This window comes from Misgurnus anguillicaudatus, chromosome 21 (assembly GCF_027580225.2).
Source record: "Misgurnus anguillicaudatus chromosome 21, ASM2758022v2, whole genome shotgun sequence".
Taxonomy (NCBI): domain Eukaryota; kingdom Metazoa; phylum Chordata; class Actinopteri; order Cypriniformes; family Cobitidae; genus Misgurnus; species Misgurnus anguillicaudatus.
The window spans coordinates 53,319,822-53,346,447 of NC_073357.2; the positions used below are offsets into that span (position 1 = coordinate 53,319,822).

Here is a 26,626-nt window from a genome sequence, read left to right on the forward strand (position 1 = left end):
ACTTTGTTACTTTTCATGAAACGTAATGATTATTTTACTTTTAAGTTACTTTTGTGTTACTTTTTCTTACTTGGCTGAGGCTTGATCTCTTTCAGGCCTTGCAGGTGTTTTTTTTATGATCGCAAAAATGTCAAGCTCTGGCCCGCCATCTCCGTTTCTGACTCAAACTGTTTCTGCTCAGGTGCACAGAGTGCGTCATTCTACGTTAATATGTTCAGTTTAATTCAGTAGTATTTTATTACTTTATTATTATTTTATTTTTAAATTGAATTAATTAAACTAAAAAGTAATTACTTTTTACTTTTTTAAAGTAACTCAAATATTAATGTGTACATATATAAAGTAATGCGTTACTTTACTCGTTACTTCAGAAAAGTAATATTTTTATTACGTAATGCATGTTACTTGTAATGCGTTACCCCCAACACTGTGTATAACTAAAGGAATAAAGAATCCTTAAATCTCTTATTTTGGTGTTCCACAGAAAAAAATATATTTTATAGGTTTGGAAGAACACAAGGGTAAGTACAGACAGAATTTCATTATCATCCTTTAATGCACTAGCTTGTGTTGCTCATGCAATAGCCTAGTGACGAGTGAAATAACAGCACCTAAAAATAAGCTTTTAAAGGATATGATCCTTTCAAATGGACAAATGAGCTTTATATCTAAAATTTATAGACACACATGTTGTCGCCAGCCATCGGCACGCTGGGAGCTCAACATTCTGCAGAGGATGAGAAATGGAAACAGGTGAGACTTTGACAGAGATACACTCACCCCACATAAGTCACCTCATCTGGTTGTGTTACATTACATTAGTCGGCGTGGCATGTGCTGCACCCCCAGCTATAGCCACAAAAATCCCTGTTGCTGCTGGCCACAGTCTCTTACTCATTTACAGCACCAAAGAGATTCCGCCGGGGTCAGGGATCAACCGCCCTTTGATATGACATTTGTCTTGACGGAAAATTCAAACGGTGTTCTGGAAAGATAAAGCTAACTAATCAAAATATAAGCAGAAAGAAAATTAATGTCTTTGTGTTGGAAAGCTTAACTTGCCCAATCCTTGTACTGCTAAGAATGTTGTACTTATGCATCAGAATATTAATGAAGTCTTATTTCCCTCCAAAATGTAATAGGTGGTCAGACATGTAATGCAAAGCATTATTAACAAAGAGATGGGGGGTGATTGGAGACTGGAGAGGGAAAATTAAAACAAGGTATTCTTGCACCCTACTTCCTTCTTTAATTGCAAATTTGAATTTCCCATAATGGATTCTGACATCTCAAGTCACCAAAATCCATCATTCTGAAGGGTATTATTCTTCAATTAACCTGTCACCCCACAGCGTTTCACCTGTTTCTGTCCCGAAATGAAGAATTCTAATCACCTTTAAATGTAAAGCAGATTGATAATTCACTTTTCCCCCACCTCATCCTAACTATCTTTTCTTCGAGTCCTCTCGGCTAAAGCCCCTGTTGGGAGTCACTGACTTACAATGTCCATTTGCACATGGAATCTTGTTCGGTCTTCTTAACTGTTCTGTTTCATTTTCTGCATATATTATAAAAATGTTAGAAAATTAGCAGAAAACCTTGTTAAAATTGCATTTGATTTAAAAAAAAAATGTACTGGTTTTTGGAAGCAATTTTGAAACATAATTTTGGTCTGTATAAATAAATGTACTTTAACAGTAAAATTATTATTAAAATTATTGTATTTGTTCAAATAAATATAAAGCAGGACATACCAACACAGTCTCATAGCAAATCGTAACTATTTTATTTTATCTAACTGTATTTTTAGTACGATCTGCTTTCACAATAGTGACTAGGGTGGGGTTTCAATATTCATTTTAAAAAATAATCTGATGTTTTTTTTTTTTACAATTTCATGTCATGAATTGCCACCTTAAAAATTAGTTAGATTTTCAAGTAATTTGGGCAAAAAATGAACTCCCTGCTCTTGCTCAAACTCAGTAAGAGGGGGAGTGACGATGTTACTGCACGCCAGGTCAAAGTTTTATTTTGTGCCACCATATTTACTCGTGTAACTACTCATGTAACAGTCTTTAAAGGAACAGTATGTAGGATTGTGGCCAAAACTGGTACTGCAATCACACAACTGGTGTCCAATAAACAACATGACAACATAAACATCATTTGAGGGCTGCAACTCCACTTTTTAAAAGACAATATCCACTGTTGTCAGTGATATAAGTATTTGAAATGAAAATGATTTCTTAATGTCTAGTGACATATCATGGCCATTTTATGATTAATTGATATAAATTTCTTACATACTGTTCCTTTAAATAGGGAAAACATGGAAGTGGTTGGTGTGTTCTAAATTCATCCCTGTTTGGATCCTAAGGAATGAATGTGGCTAGGCTAAATGCTAACACATTCACGATGTGCTGTGCAAAAATGAAGTGCACGCATTGAAAAAAGATAGGTATGTAGTCATTTGCCTAAGTTAAGGTAAGAACATAGTAAAATAATGAAAAACGGTGGTCTTTTCCTTTAAAAGGTATTAGGATCTTTTAAAGGTACTGCCGCAATGACAACTTAGGACCATTGTTTGACAGGGCAGCTATTATTATGTTTAATAAATGCTTATATCATTATATTAGTATCTTATGTGTTACTCTGATGGTGCTTTGTATTTACAGTACAGTATATGCATGGCACTCATCTGTATAGGCCACAAGTATGGGCAACGTGCAATGTAAAGACTTCATCACATGACCTTCCATTTTATCATCTGTAGTACAGTGATTATAATACCTTAATATGGCTTTTTACCTGTGAAAAGCGGGTAAAAGGTGATGAATGTTTGAATGTTCAAGTTTCAAACTGACAATTCCCCAACTCAAAGCATTGCTTTTGCAAAAGTGTTTTTAATTTTAAAGTTTTTAGCAGCACAGTGCTTTTAAGTGCCCTCAGATCTTTTAAAACTATTTTCTTATGCTTTTATATTGCACCTATGGTATTATCTGATGCTTTTCATCAAAGCTACTAACTAAAGTGACAGTCCTTCAGGAGCAAACCAGAATGAAGTGTCTTGTTGAAGAGCACAATACTGTAACTGTAATGTCAGTTCTTAGGTCAGTTGCTCTTTTAACTGATGTTGGCTGACAATATTCTTACCCATGAAGCAGCAAACCAACTTATTTGCTATTTTACTTTGCCATAATAAATGTTTTGAAAGATGTAAGTACAGAAATATCAAACTTTCTATATTAATTATGCGTTTTAGATTTTTTCTGAAAGATTTGAAGAAAATAGTTGTCAATGTTTTTTTAGAAGGTACGGCAATCTTTCAATGAAGCAAATTACAGTCTTTTCAGACAACTGCGTACAGAAAGGGGGATGAGAAAATGTGTTTATAAATTGCCTTTTGTGTTTATAAAAAATCTTAGTTTTCAGTGGATTTTATAAGCTCGAAACAGTGTCATCCACAAAGCTGATAATTAGCGATGACAGACACGATTCTGTACACAATATAATTGTGTTTTCTATCTCTGTCCAAGCTATTCATCACAATCAATCACTTTCACATCCTTTCATGTATGTGGATTATAGATATTACACAAAGAGGAAGAACGCGGTGGAGAAATGGAAGTTTTTACAGCTATTCTGTCACTACAATGACGTACAAAATTGCATTGTCTTGATTGTAAAAGAGAACATTAACTATTGTTATGTGGCTAACCAGTTAATCGGAGACATTACAGCACTAAGCTGAGACGTTTTTAAATCAATACAACAGCCCTGGAAGACTTAAAAGAATGGGTGTAGGCCATTTAAACATTACTATTGCATTAAATTCCTTATTTCCAGATTCATCCATGCAACGAGCCATTCAAAGACAGACATTCAGGAGAGATGGACAGAGTTATGAGACTGAAAGAACAGTGCAACAGATGAATGCCGACGTGTAGAGATAGGACACCTGCCTACCGGCACAATGTCAGACTAGCCAGCAGTTAGATAGCTGTTGATTTTGCTTTATTTTTCAAGAGATTCAGATTTAATTAAAGACTTAGGAGAAAAATGGCCCAAGCTGATGGTATAATGAGTTGCTGCGGGACATCTTTTTAATAATCTCAGTTTGTAACAAAGCCATTGCCAAGTCTTTGTCCGCTTATGAGTCACAGGGCTTCGGTGGCCATGCACTTTCATTTCCCAGATAAATCTTGCAGAGCCTAAGGAATGCTTCTGTTTGCACGTAATCGTCTGATTAAACTGATGACTTCATTTAACCTTCAGCGCTAACCTATAACTAAGAAAAGAGAATAGAGAATGTTGGACATCACATTCATTATGTACCTTTCTATGTGAACCTCTGAAAAACCTTTTCTTGTTGCAGTATAATGACCGTGGCCATCACGTGTTTACAGATGATTACTGTTTAAACTAATGAACCAACATTATGTTGTTGGGTACCAATATTATTATAGGGTGAATATTGTAAAAAAAAAAAAAATGGTTACATTTACATCAAACTAAAAAAAAACATAATAAGGTATTATATTTTACATGAACAAAGATTAAGCCTATTATTAAGGCCATTAGGACGTTTTGCAAAGTGTTTTTCATGACAATTAAGAACACTTTCCCCACAATTCTCATTACTAGAATAACTTGGGTTTAACTTTTTTTTTGTTTTTATTAATGAATTTTTATTAGATGCTTATTATAATAGTCACTTTTATATTGGATTATTTAAAAGAAATACTATAATACAGTGATATATCAAATTTCCTACAGAGATACACATATAGCATTTAGTCTTGGTTTTGGGTCTTAAGATCACTAGTTTAGGGTTTTAGGGGTTCTGGCGTTCCTGTCTTGGTTTTAGCTCCTTTTTGCTTTTGGGGGGCACTAACTTAGTTTTTGTTTCAAGTATATGGGCTGTGTAGTTTTGATATGGGCTCGGGTGTTAGGGGTTCTCTTACCTCATACGAAACATAATAGTCACAGAGCAACCAAGTGTCCGCATTGTAAAATTGTTTACAATTAATTTTACGTAATTTTTTACACCACTAAAACGACCAATGTGTAAAGAAATCTAAACAAAATAATCCCTTAAATTTGCATGTTACCTAGACACTTTTGCCTCGCGTTGCACCTGCACAGACACTACACTCTTGGGATGACGATCCTCAAACAACATTTTCATCTGCTGCTGCATGGGCGTCATGTTTGCCACGGTTCCCATGGAGACCAGCAGCTTTCTCTGGCAGAGTTCCGCCCACTCAGTCTCAGCTCTTATTACGATTGGTCCGATTGGCGGAATCTCGATGACGATTGGCTGTTTGCCCTGTTTGTCAATCAGTGAGCGGATGTGTACGGATCGCTGAGGCGGGAGAGAGGGTCAGCGAGGCGGGTGTTTAGAAGTGATGAGGAAAGATGCAGGAAAGTGAAATTCAGAGATTTAAGTGCTTATTAAGAAAACGTTATATATAAATATTCAATAACGTCTACAACGTGAAGGATAATCATGAAATGACACGGGTGATTGAAGTCTTTTACTGAAGTGCAACAGGTAGATAAAATATCTGTTTTATTATTAAAGCAAACACAAACAATGTATACCGAGGTAAAAAATAATGATGAGTCATGATGGGTTAGTTTAAAGATATTTATCATGTCATGTCAGTATATCTGTATATTTTCCCTTTAGAAAGATATGAATTACCTTACTAACAGGGTTTGTGTCGACGACGAACTTGATTTAGTTGAGATTTATAATGCTCTGCAAAGATAATCCAGAACTATTTGTAATTTTTTGTTGTTGTCGTCGAAAAATCATGGCTTGTTTGTTCACTTAGTTGTGTAACGTTACTTGCAATTTTTACTTCCAGCAAAAGTTGCATACAAGCATATGAAAGCGAGGATTTGATGACATATCTGAGACACGTTTGTCTGGATGTTTCCATTAGGCTGTAATTGTACTGTACTGAATAGATGATTGTCAGATTACTGGAGTCTGTTAATGCAGTTGGTGTCAGGTTTACAAGAATTCTCATAAACTCATTAAGTAGATAAATGTTATTGATATCTAATAATGAATGGATTTCAGTCTTGATCAGCTTGGCTTGCCGGATGCCATTCACCTTAAATTTCCAGTCCATAAAAAAGATCATGCTGGGAATAAGGTATGGATGTATGAGATGTTAAATGTAATATAAGCTAATTTTCAGTTTAGCTGGCGATTAACACAAAAATGATTTGAGTCGTATTTCAGTTTGTTAAATGTACATGCAGATATGTGTTGACAGTGTTGGATTTTATAACAACAGCCAAGGCAAAATACAAAACAACACAGTATTTTTTGTCTAATTTTGGCTGGCCACACAACGTGAAGATTTTAAGCCCAAATTGCACCCCTGGAGATGGGCGGAGAGTCACTCACAACAGAATTATTTGCAAAAAACAAATCCTCCTTTGTATGATGTCATTACAATTATTTAGCTGCTTCCAAACATGTTGTAGACTCCCCGATCTTAGTCTTATACTGAAGGTCTAGGAACCATGGCCACTTTGAATGACCAAGGATTGCCCCAATAGTCTGTATGACTAAAGTCCGATTTATAGTCGTGCGTAAGCTCTACGCCGTAGGTAATCCGTAACCTGTGTGTAGCTCTGCATAGCCTGACGTGCACTTTGCCAATTTCTTAACAGCGCATCAGTTTTACGCGGACCGCAAGCGCTGTGGTTGGTCCACCAGAACCCTCCCGTCAGGTAAAAAAACTACGTCATAGGTATTTCTGTTTGCGACGGTGAAAAAATGGGCCAAGTTGAGGAGTGATTTAACTCAAACTGCAACAAAAGTCGCTGTTTATTTACTTCCACAACGCACAACTATAATGAGCCCTTAACAAGTATAGCAACCATTCATGTTTCGCACGTTTTCATTGTTCAATTGAATGATGGAAGAAGCGGGCCTTCCGTTGTGGCGACGGAAGTTTACAGTTGTTTGGAACAACCGGACTGCAGTCATTCAGGCTGCACAGATCCGATATCGGATCAAGGTCAGAGCAAGCTTTCTCTTTTTAAAGTTTCTGCTAATATGACAGTTACTAGCAAAAAAGCGCTTACGCTTCAATATTTGATTGACAGGACAGCTGCCACAGCGGTTGCTTAGCAATATAAAAAGGCGTGCCGCACTGCTGTGACCAAAAAAAGGCAGTGGGCAAGACTTGCATTTCCAAGCGTTTTAAATGTATTTGGTGTGATTTGCCCCTAAATCAACCAATCGGAGGATGACTTCGAAGCTGCTAAAGTGTTTCCAGTTAAGCGTGCCATATGCATCAGACGCTCAGTCAACGGTCCGTGGACATGATGTCTGAGACTACCCCGATCCCAAATCCTAAATATCAGACATGACCCTTTGTTCGGTCTGCCTCTGAGAGCCAATAAGAGTGTGTTAGCTTCAACCGGATGTTGCATGAAAAAGAGGAGTATTGAGAAAAAAATATCGTGTTATACAGCTATGGCAACAGTTTGCCTTTTTTATAATGTGTCATGCAAGAAGTATTACAATTTTTTTTCTCAAGTCACATTTGATCTCGTGTTTCTGTGAGATCTCATGTCACTGTGAAATCGTTACTACAGTCATCAGGTGTCTTGTCTTGCAGTCTGGTCGAATCATCTAGTGTGTGCGTTCCGAGGATCATGTTGTTAAAAATTGGTTCAAAGTTTCCCTATGTCTGTGGTCTCTTGCGGATTTAAAATTGGTTAAGATTTGAAAATCGTCTAGTGTGTCCCATGCCTTAAAAGTTATTTTTTGCAACGTTTGTTTTGCATTCAGCACCTGTTTGGTCATGCAGAGATGGGAATGCTACATTGTTAACCATCAGCCATGGTTCCTCCATTGTAGATGTCTGATTTTGATTTTGTTAGTACATTGTTTTCCTAATATGAAACGGGTTGCATCAGCAAATGCAGAGACCTGGCTGTGTGTCGTAGATGATCAGAGCTCCAAGGTCTACCCTACAGACTTTGAGCTATATATTAATTCCATTTACTTTTTTATTTTTCCTAACTCTTCCCTTCTTTTTCTCAAAAGAGTCGTCCTGGTTTTCTCATTAATTACAGCTGTGGTAGAAGATACAGCTTGCTATTGTGATCAGAGGCAGGCAGACCGCAGTAAATTTTGCAGAACATTGCCTAATTAGAACTGGTTACATGTGGAAAACAAAGGCCGAGTGCACTTGGGGATTGCGATATGTTATTAAAACCGTTTATTGCGGGGGCGACTGGCTTTTAGGACAATGAGGGGGCCTATTCCAGATCTGAGGGGCTTTAGCTGTCAACTGAGGCTGCAGTTCACTTTCTTTCTTCACTGTTGCTCATGGGAATTTTTAGTTTGTGTGCCACAGAGTTTTGTACTTCTGACCTTCATGTTGAATTTGTCTGTGCACTGATGACCAGCCCCATTAAGGAGACAATGGATAATCCAGACCAGAGGAATGGTATTCCATAATGCATGGAGTTTTAAAGGAGACTATCTGCTCCAGGTGTATTTAATGTGCCACAACTGCTAAGGCGAGCATTTGGGCTCGCTTAGAAAACATCCTGCTTAGATAAAATCCCACTGTTGCTTGAGTATTGTTTTAATGACTTATGTGGGATAAAAACGTGATTCACGTTGTTTGTTTGTTCTAGTGTTTGCTATTTTTATTGACAGGAACATTAGACTAGAAGATGCCACTGTATAACAGAGAGCATGTTCAATGTACTTCTGACCTATAGTCTGTTTTTGGCCAGATATGCAAACTATTTGCAAACCATTGTTTGCTTAACATGCACTTCTCATATGATTTGTCAAATTTAATGGAATAAATGTGCCAACCGCGTCACTGTCTTTAATGGAATAAATATGCCAACCGCGTCACCTTCTTCCACCGTTGTTTTGATATTTTCTTGTAATTAAAACATCATTTAGTTTCATTAGAGAGAGCAAACACTAACAACTGAATGTGTGAATTCAGCTGAGCTGAACGTGCGTCATGTCACAGAGCAGCATGTGTCAGATTTAATTTATTAGTTTCAGGGTGTGCAAGGCAAGCTGACTGACCAAACGATGGCAGGAGCTGTGTGCTTGCTTACTCGTTTTTGTTATAATTTACATATATAATGTTTAATATAAGCAAGATCGTTTTTTTGTTGTGTTTTTCATTAAGAATAATAATAAACCTTAAAGCAGTGCTTAACGTTAACGTTACTCAGCTTGGGACTAGCGGATTTCCGCCACTGGCTCAAGCACTTAAAATAGCTGTTGCACTCGCATTGCACGTGGATTCATAAGTGATTTAACGCAGCATACACAATCACAGCATTTAAACAATTGCCTCTAATTCAAAAATGAAAGTAAAATGCGCACACCTGCATGCGCATTTATAAGCGGTGGAAAAATATTGTCACCGCAACAACCATACTTGGTATACCGGTATGTTGGTATACCACGATATTGGTAGGTACGATTATCATACCGTGATAACTTTTTTCCATGTGACTGGTTAGACTCCACTCATGCATACTGCTGAGAAAATGTCAGCGCCAGAGGCTACACATTTTTATCTCTATCCCCAGTAGGGGTGGCACGGTTCACAAAAACCTCGGTTCAGTTCGTATCACGTTTTTATGGTCACGGTTCTCGGTTCAGCACGGTTCTTGTTGTTATTTTTTCTTTTAATTTTTTAACACTCCAGAAATGTATTCTCTTATTAATGTATTAATTATCCATAATTTAGGATACAGTATTAAAAAGTTATATCATGTAATCATGCACAAACTGAATTTGACTAAGCACATTATTGGGACTATCTCTGAGGAAAGCCAGGTGAGATTTTGATACAGCAAGAGGGAAGACATTGATGATTTCAACATGCTTTTCATTTGTTTGGCAAAAAATAGAATGTGAATTGCCATCTACAAATGAACTTATGTGCCTTTTTAGCACACAAAGAAAACTTGCATTTATCAAAATACCAACTTCAGTGTAGCTCTAAGATTTATCACTGAGAGGCTGCTTAAATACTGCAGAGAGTATATGTGGACGAGAGAGAGACATAACGTTTACACCTGTAATATTTAAATCCGTCTCTTTTGTCCACTTTTGACCACTTCTGTCCTGATTACTTTAAGGGGCAGTTTATAAAAAAAAGATCTCGCAACTTTCACACGCTAGCAAAATGAAACTATGCGGAAATCAGCCGCTTTAGTTTGATCAATGAAAGGCTAAAAATAGCCCTGTTCACCGTATGTTCCCGGCAGAAGGCAGAAGTCAGAAAAGACGTAAAACAATTGTGTTCAGTACCTCAGATTAGATAAATGGGCGGAGAGAAGGCTGTCGCGTGTGGCTGTTCAACCACATTCAATCCATAGACTGCAGTTCTATCTATTGTTTTATTTCCACTGTCATCATAGGTAACATGAAATAAAAAATGCTTCCACACACCAAACTTATACGACGCAGGCACATCCTCCAACTCTGGGCAGTATTTCTTCCCACTTGCCATTTCTACACGTAACATGACCTGCAGCACTTACTCTCAACATCAGTCATCTCTTCTTTCGAATGATTTGCGAAAGGGAAACACGCTATCTGAGGTCACATACAGGGCACGAGGCTACATACATTGCGCATGCCATGAACCGTCGAACTGTGCGACGCACACACGCTCCGAACCGAGACAAGCAAACCGAACGGTTTGGATTTTTTTCATTAACCGTGCCACCCCTAATCCCCAGTCAACAAAAAGTAAAAATCTGCAGTATGGGAATACTTTAGGTATCTGAAAATGGCCCTGGACTTTTTGCTCTCCCATTTATGCTGTTCAAGAGAAAGGACAGTTTGGTTGAGGCCCAATCCCATTTCTCTGTTTTACCCCTTACCCCTACCCCTTAGTTTTGCATGTTCATGTGAGAGTAAGGGCTATCCCAGTTGGGCCTTAGGCCCAATCCCATTTCTGTGTCTTTCCCCTTACCCCTACCCCTTAGTTTTGCATGTTCATGTCCAATTGGGATAGCCGTTACTCTTATGTGAACTTGCAAAACTTAGGGGTAGGGGTAAGACAGAAGCCGTTTCTATGCGTTCTTGTCTGTACTTGCGTTCTTGTGGACTTGTGAAATGTCATCAGTCACGGCCCAAGTACTGTTCCAATTCAAAGTTCGCATCAAGCCCAAGTTCACATAAAATCCCCGGATGTGTTCTTGATCCGCCCATTTTATCGAGGATGCATCAGAGGAGACTTGTGTGGACTTATGACAGCTAAGTTTCCCAGAATGCATTTCGCGTCAGGAGTTCGTTCTTCCGAGTCTGAACTTGCAAGTTCGAACTACGAAGGACACAAGTCCGAGTTTGGTGTACTTGGTATTGAGAAATGGCTAGAGAAATGGGATTGGACCTTATTCTTGTCTAATTTAAAGATAAATAAATTATTCCTTATTTTGTTCAAATGGGAAATGTGCAGCTTTATTTTATCTTAATTTTTTTCAAATTGTAGACTCATACTTCCATACAAAGTTTTTTTCCAGGAAAAGTTTAATATAATAAACCATTATAATAAACCACGATTATAATACCGTGAAAATCTCATACCATTACAACCCTATGAGTCATTGCTCTTTAAAGGCATTGGCACTATTAGTCTGTGAATGCTGGACATGGAGCACAAGATCTGGCATTTGAGGTATGCTGAATCTTTATTGCCTGAGTACATGGCTGCTAAAAAGTATTGCACCGTAATGAAAGCCTGACAGTTTGATCAACGCCTTTAACAGAATTAGGTTCTTTACATCAAAAAGCTTTTTGGGCTTTCTTTTATATTTTAAATATCCCTTAAGTGGCTCTACATTTAATATCTTTATGTTGCTTTCAGATGCCCTTTTCACCAGCACTTACCAGTCAGAGAGGAACAAAGTATTTTGTTACATGAAGGGACATGAAGGGAATAATTTCTTTACCTGCACTTGCTTTCAGCTCATGTAAATGTATTACTAATTTATTTGGTCCCTCCTCTGCATTTAAAGATGTAGCTGTTTTTCCAAAAGAATCCGGCCGCTGATGACTGATGAAAGCAGGCCGTGTCATGTCACAGGTTGAAAGCTGCTGCTAAGGATTGTGGGAGAGGATAATACACACCTAGCTTTGATGAAAGATGATGGAAATTTCAGAGAGTAACGGGCTCATCCAGTGTGTCTTTTAGCTTCAGGAAATAACAAATGTCATCTTCATACGAGTGCTCGGGCTTTGTGGAAGACTTTGAGAACAGCGTTCTTGGAAGTGTCTGATCTTTTTAAAACCTGTGCATACTAGAGCATGATTACGACAAAAATCTAAATGTTTAAGTTGTCCTATGACTTTTTAGTTGTTGTGATTATTGCAGACGTGTCTAGTTATGTTTTTTCAATGATGAATAACCATTAGAGATGCACCGATATTTATCGGCAGATTCTAGATCAAATTAAAACATTGTTTTGGCTGTAGCATGAAAATGGCTCATATGCTACAAGCTAGTATACTTAATGCATATGAACAAACTTTTCCAATTTAAAACATGATCAAAACAGAAGGCTAATCTATTTTAATAACAAAAGTTCAAATCAGAAAACTATTAAAAAATATTGTTATCAGACAATAGTTGTCGTAATCGGTACAGGTACTGGCCAAGAAACATCATATCAGTTTCATAATATCATCATAATAATCTTTTTTTTTTAATTATACTGTACCACAAGGCTGTTGAATGCTTTATTCTGATTGGTTAAGAAATTTTCCACAGTACAGATGCACAGATTAACTGAAACGTCACCCGAATCTGCTGCTTCAAATAAATCTCATTTAGATATCCGCACCCAATTGTCACATTAATTATTCTAATTCTTAGTTTCGAAGGGAGAATTCATGCTGTTACCCTTTCATGTTGTTACAAACCTGTATAAAATTCTTTGTTCTGATAAACACCAAGGAAGATATTTTGAGCAATGTTTGTAACCAAATCGTTCATGGGCCTCATTGACATCCATAATAGGAAAAGAGAAAACTGTGAAAAGTGAATGGGACTCATGCATGGTTTGGTTACAAGCATTCCTCAAAATATCTTTATCCATGTTCATCAAAACAAATACATTTATGCAGGTTTAACAACATTAGAGTGAGAAAATGATGACAGATTTTTTATTTTTGGGTGAACTATCCCTTTAAGCATGATAATACGATCAATAGATAGATAGATTCTTGGCTAAGATGTCCCCACACGGTACTTTTCTTTCTTTTGTTTTACAAAATACATATAAAACACGTATCATATAAAGTATGCAGTTATTTGCATCATTAATGATTTATCTCATTCACCCGCAAGCCACCATTTCGCAGGTATGCATTATTTTTCAATGCACACCAAACCTGTCAAATGTCTTAAAATATGACCAATATGGGCGATATGACCAAAATCTTATATCAAGTTCAGGGTTTCCCGCAGAAAATGTGTTAGTTAAGGTGGTTGGGGCCGGCGGGGCGTGGCAATCAAAGGGCCGGAGCACACATGTGATGATGAAAATTAAAATATTTTTATTTAAAACACTCAAATAAAACTTAATTTTGAAGAAACTATGACAGAAAATGAACACAAAATAGCTGTGTGATGAAGTGAAACTAAAGGGTTAATAAACACAAACTAAAGCAGATGTTGTAGAACGTCAGGCGAACGATGATAGCTGGCGCAAAATTTTTAAAAACTGATTATTTCCCACTATTAATTATATTATCTTAAAGGAGTGTAACTACTGTAGCATATTGTCAGGGGTGTGCAGGGGATGAACCAAAGCGCAGACAGGTGCGGATAATACTGAATCTTTATTTTACAGAAAAACAAAACCCACGAGGGGGCAAAACAAATCTAAACAAGGCAGAGTACGCAATAGCGACTGAACAATAAACTGAAGTAACAAAAACAAAAGCAGGACTAGAATAAACATTAAACAAAATATAAAATACAAACTTGACTTTAGAATACAGAAAGTACTACACTTAACCAGACTGAATAATGACAGCAACAGACAGGAACAAGGCAAGACGATCACGCAATGAACACAAAATCACAAGGACTATAAATAGGGACAAAATAATGAGGATGACAGGTGACCATGATAAAACAATCTGGATGAGAGGATGACAAGAAGGGAGCGGGGTAAAAGTGACAGGACAAGGAAAACACGTGGTCTAATAAAAACTATACTGAGACCACGTGATCCCACACAAAACATGGGTCTGTCATGATTCTGCTTCAAGACTAGATTAAACAAAGGACAAGAGGGCAGAATCATGACACATATAAATAATGCTCATAAATGAGGTCAGCAAGAGCGCTCAACAATTATATCGAATCAACAGGCACGTGAAACCTAGCTAGCAGGTTGCTCAAACAACAAAATCACCAGCTAACTTACTTTAAATTTGCAAGAACTATAGACTATTACAATAACAGGCTTAAATAAACCCAAAACATAAGTCCACTTACAGTTCTCATGGACATGTGTTTAACTATCCTCCAGACATGACGGACCACTTCTTTGTCATTTCGGCCATGTGGCGCGCGTGCACGCTCGCAGTGTGAAGCACGTACGCGCTATTTTCCGAGATGTTTTATCAACTGGCTAGTATCCTCCAGACAGTGACAGTCCGGACCACGTCTTTCTCATTCCGGCCGTGTGGTGCGTGGCTTGCATGCCCCTTTCACACAGAAACGGTGCGCATCTCAGGCAGCATATCTTAGCATATATCAGTGCCATTGTTTTGTCCCAAGATGCACACAAGTATTGTTTTTTGTAAGGCATGTTTGTAAAAACTTCTTAAATGTAATAATATAACTAAGGTCTAGTCCTGGATATAATCTAAACCCTGGGAAACTGCCCCTTACTGTTCAAAGTCAAGTATTTCTGCATGCTTTTTTTGTCAAATTTTAGTGGATAGTGTTCATGAGATGAACCACACCTGGGGTTAGTCTGTGATTCATTCGTGAACCATTTTCTCTGTATGCTTGTAAATGCATTTTCTGTGAACTCAAAGGCTGCCCTTCCCATACCACTGGCATCTCTATCACAAGAAACCACCTTGACCCAACTAGTCACATTAAATGACATTCTACTGTTTACAAGTAGCAGTTTACTTGCCATTAAGGTTGTGTAAACAAGAGTGAGTGTGGATCATTGTAAAAACAGGATCTGAGTGGCTAGGCTTTTATAGGGCATATTCTCTTACCCTCTCTGACACTTTATATAGACTTCTCTGATAAATAGTGTTTGCTCTCCCTGGTGCATTGTGGGAAGACAGCGGTGGGTATGTGTGGATTCTCTGATACATCAACGGACAGGTAGGGCGGATTATTTAGTAGACGCGTAGGAACCCGCACGGACAAACGAGCCTATAGCCGCAATTTACAAGACAAGTCGGGCTTTGTCTTTGAGACTCACAAGTGGTGTTGTGATGGTCTAAGCAGCAATTCATCTGCTTTGAAAGGATGCTCCCTGAAGTAGGCCTATGGCTTAATACCTTGACAAGCGCTTTAAAGACGTGCCTCTTTGTCAGTCTCTGAAAATGCCTTAACGTTTGTGTATGTGTGCAGTGCACTATGGGAGCGCTGGGGGTATTAGGAGCAAGGAAAGATGAAGAGATGTCTGTCTGTGGTCTGTTTGACGTTACAGACTGCATGCGCCCAGTGATACTCGATCTGATGTTAATGTGCTGCTCTGTGCGAGTGAACGTACACTGTAGGAGAGAGAGAGAGAGAGAAAGTGTAGCGGAGGGGAAGATGGGCAGATAATCCCGTCTGCCTGATGAGATTGAAGGCTCGGATTGATTGATCGCCTAATCATAGGAGGAAATGAGGCTGAAAATGAATGAGACTCTGCCCTTGGCTTGCTAGGGAGTCGGGCAGCTGGATTGCAAGGGATGTAAGCTGCAACTCTACATGGCCTTAATGTGCAAGGGACCTGATTTCTTTTGCGTCTGATATACAGTTATACGATCCCCACTAAATGATCAAATAAAAAAGAAAGGGGGGAGACAGGGAAAGGGTGTAAATCAAGCTTTATTGCTGGAATATTACTTTTTCATGCCTGCTGAAATTGATGCTCAGAGAAAGGTGAAAGAATGAAAATCCAATATGAATTAGCACAAGTGGAAGAGGGAATGAGAAAAAAATAAGCTTCAGATGAGATGGTGGGATGACGAAGATACCAAATACTTGTTAACAGTGCTGTTGGATTTTTTTTCTTCTCCTGATTAGGTTCACGTTATCATCCCAATACCTAGCAGATTTGTTTTGAGAAATGTGCTTACAACTGGAAGGCAGGATTATGGGAAAATCCTGTGCCGTTGTGAGATAGCACATGGGACTCTCTCACTTTCAAAGGTACCTAAGATTTCACCTGCATCATGTCTGTAACCCAGAGCTATTCTTCACCTTACTAAGCTAAACTTAATCTATATGCGATAAATGCGTCTCTATGGGATCTGAAGCTTTCTAACCCTGTTGGTGGGCTCTGCTTTGCATGATGGTGGCATCATACTCAGCCCTCTGTGTTGTGTGTAAATGTGACAAGCCTGTCACATCCACTCTCTTTCCAGGTCTTGCTGGTGTAGATGCACACTGGAAGTGAGTAGCTTGTACTTGGACTGTGCATTTATTTCTGTTTCCACCTGAAGACCAACAGACCAGCAGTAATTCCTGCATGCCCGTCCATGGCAAATTGTAATCTTTAGCACAAAAGACAGTAGCACTTTTGTGATTGGAGCGAGAGTGTAACAAAGGTAAATTTAGCGCTTAGCTGTCACTTGTAAGATCAGGGGCAGCATGTGACTAATGAGATGATGTGTGTTATCACCAGCAGTCTCAGAAACAGGGAGGTTATTTGGTGTGCCAGCCTGCGTTGTGGATATGTGAATCTTATTTGACAGAGAACAATGACCCAAACCGCCCCTCCTAGCTTGTCCCATTGGATCAGTGGCAGTGGCTGTCACATAGCTAAATATGATTTTCACTTACTGCTTGTACAGTCTTTGCTCAAAATTTTGACAAAGAATTTATTGTATTTTGCCAAGTTCAAAAGTACTAGCATTGCATCGATTTATTAACATGTGACCCTGGACCCACATAAGGGTCAATTTTTTGAAATTGAGATTTATACATACTCTGAAAGCTGAATGAATAAGCTTTCCATTGATTTATGGATATGACAATATTTGGCTGAGATACAACTATTTGAAAATCTGGAATCTGAGAGTGCAAAAAAATATATTGAGAAAATATAAAGTTGTCCAGATGAAGTCCAGGGTTCCTACGGGGTTTGGAAAAGTATGGAATTTTATTTGAGTAATTTCCAGGTCTGGAAAAGTATGAAAAAAATAAATCAGAGTATGGAAAAATATTTACATTTCCAAACTATTGTCCCTATTTTGTTTTCTAAATATAAAATTGAGAATTTCTAAATGTATATAATGAATCTATATTATATATACCACTATTTTTTCATGGCGATTTGGATCAGTGTCCCAGGACTGCCAAAAGATCATTTTTACACTTGATCTGCACTGGAGGTCTGCAGTGATTGGTTGTTACGTTTTTAGGTGGCAGTTGCCATCGCAGCACCCCTACCTCAAAATGCTTGACTAATAAACACCTGAAACGTTGTCCTTGAGTTTTACATTTGAGTGTGAAAATGCAAGTTTTCTGAGGGCTGGCTTGCCATCCTAAATGTAAAACCTGGTAAGCCAAAGACTGAAAATTTTGAGGGTAAAAAATGGTGGTCAATGGTGGAGTTAACCCAAAATGAAAATTTTGCATTACATTTTTTTTTAGAATAAGTTAAATATGGTCGGAAAATTTGAAATGAAAATTGTGTAGGAACCCTGGAAGTCCTTAGCAGCACATATTACTAATGATAAATAAAAAAAATTATATATTTTCGGTAGGAAATTTACAAAATATTTTATGGAACATTACTTAATATCCTTATGATTTTTAGCATACACAATAATTTTTATACAATGCACTTTTGGCTATTGCTACAAATATACCCGTGCTACTTATGACTGGTATTTGGTCAAGGGTCATAAATAGTAGATACACATCCCTAGGTCAGTCCTGAACCTGCAATTCTTTTATGCATCTTCAACTATATTTTCACAATATTCAGATTGGTGGCAGTCTGGGAAATCAATATGATTATTTCAATGACTGATTCCTAAACTTTTACATATGGCCGTCTCAATGCCAAACGTCCTGAGCATATGCATTAACAATATGACACAGTGCAGACACTAAACATCATGATGATTTCTTAAGACTTAATAAGTTAGGAAGTTTGGTAATATCTCATTTAATATCTTTGAAAAACTATTACTGGTTTTTAGGTCTTCATGATAGAGATCTCAACCTCAGTGGATGACAACACTTGAGATGATGTGAGTAATAAGTGCTGGTGGTTGATTCTCATCTCTGTCTCCTCCTAGAGGAATATGTTTTGGCTGCAGATCTGGGCAGGGTTCCAATCTGCCAGCGCTCTGGAGTCAGCAGAGGGCGAGATGGAGACTTTGCGAAGGCTCAGCGTGCCCGCTGAATGAGAGGGAGTTCACTGATCAATAGAATTGATCATGAATTCAATACCCCAGTTTATATCCCTGTCTATTTACTCCCGCTCGTCTGTTGGCATGTTAAACCGAGCGTGCTCTTAAGCAGTCGCCCTTCGGACCTTCTTAAAGCCGCCCTAGCACCCAACATTGATTGACACGCAACAAGATGTGTTGACAGTGCGGTGGCCAGATTCATTTCCAAATTTCATTGGAACATCAAGATGAGAAGATCTCTTATATCCCAGCAGCTTTACATGTTGTGTAGGTTCAACGAGCGTTCACACGTCCTAGCGGTGCTGAGTTTCTGATTAGCCTGCCTCTAAGACTCTCAGAAAGCAACATTTAATCAATTTTATGATTGATTTTTTTCAGGGCCAGAAAAAGATGACCTCACTCTCACTCAACATTTCTCAGACATTTTCCTGACCAACAATTGGCTACATCTTCTGTACAGACAAACAGCTTTGTTCATTTATTTGTGAGAAGTCAATATGTCACGTGTTCGGTTTTGAAAGGTAATTGCGAGAAGTACTTTTAATGATGTAGTCTGCATAGTTTCAGGCTGCCAGCTAATTTTACCCTCTTTGTAGTACGTTGGGCTTTGCACATGCAATATAATGAGAAAGATAATTGAGATATCAAAACATTGTGTTTGGAGAGTCTATTCACTTCAAATTTCCATTAGCACAAGCTACGTTCTGTAAAGAGAGCTGACAGTAATCGTGAAACAGTGAATTATAACTATGACACTTGACAGTAAAGTTAAATGACTGTTTTTGTGCTGGATTGTTCCAAAAAGGCTCATGAGAGCGACTGCTCTTTTTATATTACTCTCTCTTTCTCTTTACTCCCTCCATGTGCATTTGCTCTCTGCTGTGAAGACCCTGCGGTGATTTAATCTTCACGTGAATTGAATAAGTTTGACCTTATACAGATAACACTAATTACAAAACCAAATCAGCCTCTTTATACAATGCTGTGCATATTTGTGCATTTTTGGCACTTTGATGCAATGCAGATATGCTTCTATCCTAAGAGTTTGGGTAATGTCTAGCTCACCCCATTTGCCTGTGGGGTCGAACATCACACAGCTTTTTAGGGCTAGAGTTTAATTGACACCAGGTTGTCTTTGGCGTTTCGGAGTGTAGTTGTACATGCTAAGTCAACATTGCCCTTCAGTGTTTGTTTGCCTGACAGCTCTTGCGGTCAGGCCAAGACATGTTCACGGGTTTTAAACGTATGGGTAACACACACTTTTGAGAGTGTAATGGTAAGATAAAGACCAATGGTTGTAAAAGCCAACAGGCACTGCCTACAGTAACCCAACCCAGACCTTTTAAACCGAACAGGCATCCTGCTTTCTGTTTAATGCATCATTTACTGCCCGTAAACAGTTTGTGTGAAGGTGTTTATAGATGATTCATAAGAGCCCCTTACCCCACCTGTCCTCCAAATGTGTTTGGCAGAGTTAAACAACTTTTAACCTTGATAGGAGGTCAGTCAGTGTCGGATGGTCCAGAGCAGGATGGGCTAGACTGTGGAGGTGGTTTTGGGGTCAAAACACATAAAAGCTTCATGCTCAGCTGGAGCCATCTGCCTTCCAGCTTCTGAATTACCCCACACAGCATGGCACTGACTGCAAACGAACGTGCAAGTTCATTATGGTATGCCGCATGTGTTTTTCAGCACCTCTTTTTTTGGCCAGCCATCAAATAAAAGTTATCCTATACTGGGCAGAATAACAGAAGCTGGGGAGGCTCTTCTGTAAAATTGACTTTAATCTTTTTGCCTTCCATGTCACCTCCAAACATGTGGAGTCTGATATGATAATAATGTGAACCTGTCCTGGGTATTAGAGTTAAGCTGGCTGATTAGGCCACACATCGATTAGTCTATCACTCAGTGCTGGCCGCACAGGGTTGAGCGGTGCAGTGACGATCTGAAGGATGAGGGCTCGAACACAAATATTTTAGCAGTTTTAAAGAAAACAAGACTATTTATTCAATTGAACATTTATGTCTGTATAACCTGTTCCCTGCTAGTAAACATGTTTGCAAAAAACACTATGTTTTCCAGCTTAATAATTATTCATGTATTAAAAACAAGAAATAAACAGAAGGTTTTCAGTATTTTTTGTTGTTTTTAATCGGAATATCGCAAGTACGCATTCCGTAATGGATTGCAATAACTGAATTATTTTAAAACTTTGAAAAAGTTGCATATAATCTACATTTTTGGTCAATTTAGATAGGAGACTGGAGAGAGATATTTTCAAACTTAAAACATTAGTGTATCATATAGCATATATTGCATCATTTAGCAAGTTATCGCACATTGCATTTTCCTTCATACTGTGCACCCCTAGTTTTTAGGGCGGTTCTTCCAAGTAGTTAAATTGTTTTTTAAATAATCATAATTTTACTGGACTACAACTAAAAGAATGTTTGAAATATTAACCTATGTTGGCGTTGTTAGTCTTTGGCAAATGTTTTCAAGGCTTAGTATTTAATAAGATTGATGAGTCAAGCTTTAAAGTAGGGGTGTAAGAAAATGAAGAGTTTGGTTCCAAAACGCGATAAACGCCATTTTTGAAAAAAATGAGTTACTGCCAAAATCAGTATTATATCAGGTAAGTAGTTAAAAGTAAATAATTAATTTTACGCAAAATCCAATACCCGCCGTGATATTCTGTCATCTTTTCTCCCTTTTTTACCAAAATGCGACAAACGCCACTCCTCCTTTTTTACAGAACGCAATAAATCCATTTCTGATATTACAGTGGACCATTCACGCAATGTAAACAAACATGGCGGCGCGCTGAGTACACGGAGTCCTAGTTTTCCTCATCTACTTTGTACTTCGTGATCAACAAACAAAACAAAATAATACTTTAATAGCATTGCCAAATCTGTGATGGTTTTCTGTGACAGGAAAGAAACGTAAGCCATCAACAGCTAATAATTTCCGCGAGAGGCACTCGGTTGCTTGTTCTCCAGACAGCATCAAGCTTCTCATGCTAAAACATTGTGTTCTTAATATAACAAAGTAAGTGTTCTGGTTAATGCCATTAATGTTTATTTTTTAATCATTGTATACCACTAGTCAACTAAATAAATATAAAATGGTAAAGATGAATGCACATTTATACATTGATTTAATAGATTTATAGCATTTTGAAATAAAAAACTGTCATGGATTTATTGCATTTTGTGGAAAAAAGAATTAGTTTTTATAATAAATCTTTGAAAATCAAGTTATGGATTTGAATTTTTTATGTTTTTATAACCTAAAGATGCTATGTGAAAGTTTGTAACAGAAAATAGTGGTTTTCATCTTGTCACTTTCTTGGTATAGAAAACACGTTTTTACCGAAATTTGTCAAAATGGATTTATTGCGTTTTGGAACCAAACTCTTCAAATATTGATACATGTGAGTATTGTCATATTTTGTTTGACAATAGTGTATCAATTCTCAAAAACGCAATACCGGTATTTTTTTAAAAATAAAAATCATGGCAGATTAATGGCAGTTGTTTCGTTTCAATCCCTAGATAGCATTCTTCTTGTCTCTGAACTTAACGGTCCCGTTCTTCCTGTGTTTTTGAAGTTTTGATTGTGTTTACGGTGCACAATATAACATGTGTTCATGTTTCATGTGTAAAAAAACGTGTTATTTTTCAAACAATTGACTTATCTTTATGCTTTAAAGGGGACTTCTGTTAAAGACACACCTTTTGTCATTAGTCGGTACAGACAGCTTTCCTAAAACGATATTCTTAAAATATCCCAATATATCACCCAGATTCACAGCACTGCAATGGATCACAACATAATGCATCGCAACCACTGATCTATATAAATGACTGGATTGCGCATGACGTCACAACTGTGAAGCCACTGCGCCGCCATGTTTGATATACGCAAACGTTCTATTTTATTAATGGACGCGATCAGATTTTAATGATAAAAAATCACTTTACTAGTCTCTGTTTTTATATCTGATGTCTCCCTGTACATTATTACAACGCAAACTTCCTAAGCATGTACATAGTTATTTACTGAAAGTTGTACATTTTCCTTTTTAAACAGTTATTATACATTCATCTTTGTTACAGTATCAGATCAGCGGACAGACCGCAGCATATTTAGTATTAATGACAAACAAGCTCATTCTGAAATCTAAATAAATAACCATGCTTTGTACCGGATGTGCATGCAATAATTTGCTGGTTTTGTTATTGTTATCTTTACAAGTTACCTTAACTTATTCAGAGAAATAATGCTGACCGTGCAGCTTAATGTCAAAAAAAAAAACTTTATACCCGTGTCATTAACAGAATGCAGCAGACACACTCACCGGTTTTTATAAATCCATTATTCTGCCCGATTTAAACATAAACATTGCAAATAACACCAGAATTAACTATTAATTTACGTACACATATCCTAAAAATTAACCTTGCGTGACTGATACGCTGTAAAGCGGGTGAAATTAGATCATGTTTTTAATGGAAGTCAATGACGCCCTCTGCCGGTTGGGTAAACCAAGATGGCCGCTCGAACTCTGTGCTGGCTTCACCTCACGCTATTACGTTCTTTGCGCAATCCAGTAATTTATATAGATCAGTGATCGCAACCCACTTAATGTGATATATGTACCGTATTGTATTGCGAGATTTTTGCTCTGTTTTAAAAGGATATTAAACCTCTTTCACGTCGTGTTTTTATTCAAAATGAAAATGTGAAAACTGAACAGCACAGTTTTTCAGAAAACACTAGATTTAATCAGCTGTAGGGGTGGGTGATAAACCGGTAGATATAATAAACCGGTAGAAATTTGCCAACCGGTAGAGATTTTGGACTATCGTCTCTATCAAGGTTATGCGCACACTTCAAGTTGATGTGTGCATGGTCACAAAAACATAACATTTGTACACGTATGTAAGCACCGCAGTTTTAAAACAAGTGATTTTAAAGCAACACTAAAGAACTCTGGCTCTTTGCTCCCCCTACAGGTTAGAAGCGTAATTGTTCATTACCACTGTCGTAAATACTGCAGCATAGCTGGCTCTGATTGGATTGTAGGTCTGCCGTAAAGCAAGTTTTTGTAGTTTTCACTCGAACTACAGGACCACTACCCGACGTTTGGAAACTTCTTTAGTGCGGTTTTGGCCGATAGAGGGCTGCAAAGCGAATGTGAAAGCGCCATTCACCCTGTTTTGTGTGGATGAACCACTGAAACTTTTTTGGAAACGTTATTTTAAGGTAAAAAAAACTCTTTGGTGTTGCTTTAAGTCCTTGAAACACAAACAACAGTGCTATATTATGCACACGCTATTTTTGTGTGAGAGGAGCATGCAAGTCGCGCATCCGCTGCTTATTAAGCTGGTGAGCATTTTTGACGCTTTATTTGCTTTAAATACACATATGCGCCAAGATTTCCATCTCTGCAAGTATCCTCATAAACACAACCGTTTAGGGCTTAAGAGAAAAGAAAAATGGCTGAAAGAGAAAACGCATGTGTAACAGTAGATTGGATCCGGACTTTGGTCTTAAATGGAAAGTTACCTAATTTGCTCATGTCTGTCACTCAGGTTTTTGTAAAAAATCTCTCACTGCTCTTGACTAAATCACTTTTCTACCTTATAATAAGATTATTTATTATCATTATTTCATGTATACATTTTTTGTGAGTTATTAAAAAAATATGGCATTGATTAAATATTTTAATAACATAAAAATCGTATTAAAAGATAAAAACTCTACCATGATACATATCATTATCATGATATAAAATGAATCCTAGCGTGAATTTTTTTTTTTTTTCATATCGCCCACCCCAATCAGCTGTGTGACCTTTAAGGTGATAGATCACATTTAGCGAGTCTTTTGATGTTAAGAAATTCATGCTGAAGCTAAGGAAGATTTTATTCCTCTTGTATATTGACCTGACTGAAGAGAGAAAGAGAAACAGAATGAGAAACTTTAACCCAGCTGTCATATGAACATAAGAGGCTTTAATCCATGAAATCAACATGTGCAGAAAAGGCCAATTACAGTGAACCACAGGTCTATGCATCAAAAATGTTTGTTCGCTGTTGAGTCTTTTAAGGGGAGCTAGAAGCTATTACTCTTTTGCATTTGTTGAAAACCAACAAGAACCAGCAGCACACATACATTAGTCGTTTTTTGTTTTTGTTTTTACAGTATTATAACTTTAAAAGCTTGGATACCAACACCAAATCCTCCTGTGGGCTTTTGTTGAAGACTGCTGTGTTAGGGTCCTCTCTGTATTTGCTGTGTTAAAGCAAATTAATATTTGTCATCGAATAACTTATCGTAGTTTAATTGTGTTGTATATTCAGGATTAATAATAATGACATCATGGCTACTGTAATGTTTTTGGATAAGACACTGCTTAGGCTATGCAAACATGCCTGACTTAAAGCTCTAATATAGAATATTCGGGAAGAAAGCCTGATGTTCAGTGCTATGGCAGGCCCCTGTCTTTAATTCCTTTTCCAAATATTGGGAGCGTTAAGAGTGCTGGGGTTGAGTGGCGTTACGGTGATGAAAGAGCCGGCAAAGCAAAGCGAGCAGCTTTAAATGCAGCCAGAGTTCTATCAGATTATGTTTACTTAACCTCTAAGCATCTATTAATCTGTTCCCAAACTCTCTGGTTACAGTGAGCGATGGGCACCCCTGCCATCAGTCTCCTGCACAACTGGCCCCAGCTGCTCCACAGCTGTGCTCTCTGGGTTTTGGCCCGCTACGGGAGCCCTGTCCAAGACTCCTGCCTCTTTCACATGAGGCCATCAAATTGGTGCATACATCTGTAGTGTATTCACCCCCGCAGGCTACATTAAAGGGCCTGATTTTGCCTAGAAGTCACCCCAACACATGATGCACACATTTCTAATTGCAGTACTGAGGAACCAAAAAATCTATGCTTGAAGGATGATGGATAGATTGTTTGAACTGTTTGGCTGATTGTCACTTTAATATGTGTATATTGAGTGCTACTTTGCAGTTTTATGCTCTGCTAATTTGTTTTGGCTAAAACTTTGAAGAATACAGGAGGTTAAAGTGACATCTGCCGCATGTTTAAATCACATGTGTGTAAGAGAGATTAGGAGCGCTGTGGACCTGCTCTGCGGAGGGATGAATGCTGTTTATGCTGGCAGGCACAGCAGTCTTCCTCATGTTAGCTCTGCAGCAGTAGTCAGCAGGTTGCAAGTGTCAAACACTAAATCCACGGCAGGGACCCTTTCCCTTGTCTTCTTAGTCTCGCTACAGATTCTACAAGCATGCCACATGCCAGTCTAAGAGACCGCAACACACCCTGAAGTGCCTACTTTCTTTGACAGGGAGAAGCATTGGTGTTCTTGTTCTTCTCAATGTCATCCTTTTCACACATAGAAGTTAATCGATAGTGTCCTGGCAAGAAATCTATTAATATTCATAGAAATTTTGGTTGATTTAAAGTTGAAGACCAAAGATATTAGATCAAGCAGTGAGATGTTCCAGTGACTACTTTCAGGGACATCTCAAAGGGACACTCAACTTTTTTGAAAATATGCTCATTTTCCAGTTCCCCTAGAGAAAAACATTAGATTTTTATCGTTTTGGAATCCATTCAGATGATCCCCGGGTCTGGCTGTACCACTTTTAGCATTGCTTAGCATAATCCATTGAATCTGATTAGACCATTAGCATCGCGCTCATATTCTCATTCTGGCGTAATAATCAAGGACTTTGCTGCTGTAACATGGCTGCAGCAGGCGTAGTGATATTACGCAGCGCCTGAAAATAGTCCCCTGCTATTGAAAGTAATAGGGGTAGGCAATAAACCGGTAGACACAATTAACCGTTAGAAATTTGTCAACCGGTAGAGATTTTGGACTATTGTTTCTATCGAGGCTACGCGCCCACGTCACGCTCCTGTGCACGTGATCGCGAAAACGTAACGTTTGTACA

The 26,626-nt window shown here is 38.0% G+C and overlaps 1 protein-coding gene and 1 long non-coding RNA gene across 8 annotated transcripts in view; one reads left to right on the forward strand and one right to left on the reverse strand.

Moving 5' to 3' along the window:
- Window positions 1-472: 472 nt before the first annotated feature.
- Window positions 473-5,273, reverse strand: LOC129448297 (uncharacterized). 2 transcript variants are annotated; one of them, XR_008645686.2, is made up of 4 exons: window positions 5,112-5,273; window positions 1,436-1,558; window positions 818-985; window positions 473-727 (listed from the first exon to the last, which is right to left on the reverse strand). It is a non-coding gene; the product is annotated as an uncharacterized lncRNA (long non-coding RNA). The 2 variants fall into 2 exon arrangements; XR_008645690.2 differs by lacking the exons at window positions 473-727; window positions 818-985; window positions 1,436-1,558 and adding an exon at window positions 4,000-4,288.
- An 81-nt stretch (window positions 5,274-5,354) lies between these two features.
- The window catches only part of pmfbp1 (polyamine modulated factor 1 binding protein 1), a 263,364-nt gene continuing 242,092 nt past the window's right edge, over window positions 5,355-26,626 (forward strand). For all 6 annotated transcript variants that reach the window (XM_055213102.2, XM_055213135.2, XM_055213142.2 and 3 more), the window contains exon 1: window positions 5,355-5,554. The gene's annotated coding sequence lies outside the window, so the exon portion shown is untranslated. The remainder of the gene's footprint in view (window positions 5,555-26,626) is intronic.